General features: G+C 32.2%; 1 protein-coding gene across 1 annotated transcript in view; it reads left to right on the top strand.

Annotated features, from left to right (window-relative positions):
- Positions 1 to 501: 501 nt before the first annotated feature.
- Positions 502 to 3,692, top strand: part of LOC125038171 (neuronal acetylcholine receptor subunit alpha-3-like) — a 17,138-nt gene continuing 13,947 nt past the window's right edge. The window contains exon 1 of the mRNA XM_047631545.1: positions 502 to 634. The gene's annotated coding sequence lies outside the window, so the exon portion shown is untranslated. The remainder of the gene's footprint in view (positions 635 to 3,692) is intronic.

Genomic DNA, 3,692 nt, shown 5'->3' with positions numbered 1-3,692 from the left:
TTTTCCCCTTTTCTTCTGTTACAGAATAATGTATTATTTTTTTTTATTATTATTATTTTTTTTTTTACCATTGTTGCTGCTATTTTTATCATTATCATTATTGGTGTTATAACGATGATGATGATAATGATGGAGTGACGATGATAATGGTTATAATGATGAGGATGATTATAATGATAATGACGATAATGAAGATTAATATTATTATTGTTATTATTATTATTATTATTATTATTATTATTATTATCATTACTGTTATTATCATTATTATTATTATTATTATTATCATTAGTAGTAGTAGTAGTGATAGTAGTATCATCATCATCACCATCATCATTTTTTGTATTATTATCACAATGATAATAATGATAATAACAATAATAATAGAAATAATAATAATAATGATAATAATAATAATAATAATTATGATAATGATAATGATGATGATTAGAATAATAATAATGATAATGGATATAATGATAACAATTATTATAGTGAAAGTAATATTAATAATGATAATAATAACAATGATAATAAAAATCAAAGTATCTTTAAACAGGCAGATCCACACCATGTTGATGAAATCCTAGTTGGCAACTTCTGAACTAAGCCCGCCTCGTCATCTTTATTCATTGTAAGTATTTAACATTTTGATTATTATTTTCTTGATTTCTTTTTTTGACATTCTTATTTCTGAATGATTTTCAAAGAAAATATACTGGAAAAAAAAAAACATCTGCCATAAAATATCGCACTTATTGTTGAGGTCAATAAGAGGGGCGGAGTTAATGACGTCTCCACGTTTAGAAAATGAGTGACCTGTGAGATATCAGATATAGCCAGATACATAATTATTTGTCTAATTCACTCGGTATTGGTATAATTACCAGAAGCTGAACCAAAATTTCCCTCTTTCATTTACGATAACACATAGGTAGTGCTAAAATATCACCACTAAATATTCAGAAACACCGATTTCAACCCACCTGGTATCTATCTAATTTTTATTATTTTTAAAGTTTTAGTTTGCCATGTACTGGAGAGGGCTTAATATAGGTCAGGGAAATCAAGGAATAGATTTTTAAAGAATTACGGTACACTACATTATCGAAAAGGACGCATCAAGGACAGGGTTGCACCTTAAACCTTGAGCTGGTGCTTCACTCTAGGGAGGCCTACAAACTTTGAATTTGCCAGCATATGTATGATAGAGGTTGTTACCGTTTACCAGGACTCCGACAAGCACGGAGGCCCCGGCGATCGCTTGATGCTTGATTTGGTTATCAGTGATTACATGTATATCTTAATGCAATAAAAATATACACGTAACGGTTGAAAACTTAACTTGTGTGCAGGCTTTTATGTTATGGTTAATAGTTACAGAAAAAAGTGACCCGAAGTCAAGGCAATGATGGTATATATGCTCCTAATGTAGCATAACTAATTACTATACATGGTTTACACTGACTGGATTTATAAGATATGATAAACAGTCAACAGAAGACATGATAAATAGTCAACAGAAGACATGATAAACAGTCAACAGAAGACATGATAAACAGTCATCAGAAGACATGATAAACAGTCAACAGAAGACATGATAAATAGTCAACAGAAGACATGATAAACAGTCAACAGAAGACATGATAAACAGTCAACAGAAGACATGATAAACAGTCAACAGAAGACATGATAAACAGTCAACAGAAGACATGATAAACAGTCAACAGAAGACATGATAAACAGTCATCAGAAGACATGATAAACAGTCAACAGAAGACATGATAAACAGTCAACAGAAGACATGATAAACAGTCAACAGAAGACATGATAAACAGTCAACAGAAGACATGATAAACAGTCATCAGAAGACATGATAAACAGTCAACATAAGACATGATAAACAGTCAACAGAAGACATGATAAACAGTCAACATAAGACTCGATAAACAATCAACAAATACAGTTCTGCTCAACAGTGACCTTCAGTCCAACAAAAAGACAGGACACATGTACTAGCTAAAGTGGTTGGGGACCGTCCGCTATGACTTTGCGAATCCTTATAATAATAATAGAGAGAAGAGAAGGAGAATACGAATGGTTAGAGCAAATCCGGATGAAAAGAGGATGAAAGAGGGAGAGAGAACGGGAAAGAGAAAGAAAGAGAAGGAGAGAGGGAAATCAAAAGAGAAAATTAATAGAGAGAAAGAGAAAGATAGAGATTTTTGAGAGAGTGTATGAGAGAGTGAGAAAGATAATATTCAACAAAAAAAGGAAATACACGAAACAACGAAGAAATACAAGGGGTGCAAAATTCCACACTTACCAGCCCGAAAGTCATTCAAAGATCATATACAAAAGAGTATTTATGAGGTAAAAAGCTACATAACTTTGTGTGGAATGATAAGCATGACTGAAATTGCCTGAAGGTTTAAGCTGAATGTGACTCAGCGTATGTGGAAGTGTTTATATGTATTTTTCTTGTTATCATTGTTATCATTTTATTATTTGTGTGTGTGTGTGTGTGTGTGTATGTGTGTGTGTGTGTGTGTGTGTGTGTGTGTGTGTGTGTGTGTGTGTGTGTGTGTGTGTGTGTGTGTGTGTGTGTGTGTGCGTGTGTGTGTGAGCGATGATCTTTCATAAGCGGAGAATGAAACAATGGAATTACATGCATACTTACATATATATTTCTACACACACATACAAACACACAAACATACACAAACACACACACACACATATATATAATATATGTATACATATACATATATGTATGTATATGTATATATATATACACGTACACACACACAATATATATATATATGTATACATATATATGTATATGTATATATATTTATACATCCATACATACATACATGCCCGAACCCCGTCCCGCCTCCCGCTCCGGCATCACCGAGTAAGTACTCCCACACACACACGCACACACACACACACACACACACACACACACACACACACACACACACACACACACACACACACACACACACGCACACACACACACACATACATATATATACATACATATATATATATATATATATATATATATATATATATATATATATATATATATATATATACATACACACACACACGCATATGTATACGTATATATATATATATATATAAATATATATATATATATATATATATATATATATATATATATGTATACATATATACACACATATACACTATATATATACACACACATATATACTTATACATGCACATTTATTCTTATTAATAATGATAAGAAATAACAGTAATAATAGTAATAATAATAATAATAGCAATAACAACATTCCAAAAACAATTATTATAACAAATACACAGGAGGAGGTTGTCAAGATGCTTCTCTCGGTGTCTAAATATAGAGGAAAGAATATCGTATATAATTAATAAATAGACAAAAAAAAGAGAGAGAGAAAAACAAATCGCGTATCCATGTCAGTTAGAGATGTGCATATTTTGTCTTCATCTGTGCCCTTATCCTTCTGAAAAAAAAAATGAAAGTCACCTCTATTTGGCAGAATTGGAGAGGGAGAGAGGGAGAAAGAGGGAGATGGAGAGGCTAGGAGCGCGTTAGGCTTAACGGCAGAGGAGGAGGGGAGGGGGAGAAGGAAAGAGGGGGGGGGGGGGTTAAAGGAGAGAAGAGAGATGTATAC

This window comes from Penaeus chinensis, chromosome 3, assembly GCF_019202785.1.
Source record: "Penaeus chinensis breed Huanghai No. 1 chromosome 3, ASM1920278v2, whole genome shotgun sequence".
Lineage (NCBI taxonomy): Eukaryota > Metazoa > Arthropoda > Malacostraca > Decapoda > Penaeidae > Penaeus > Penaeus chinensis.
The sequence above is the reverse complement of the archived record's forward strand: the minus strand, read 5'-3'. Positions and strand labels throughout refer to the sequence as shown.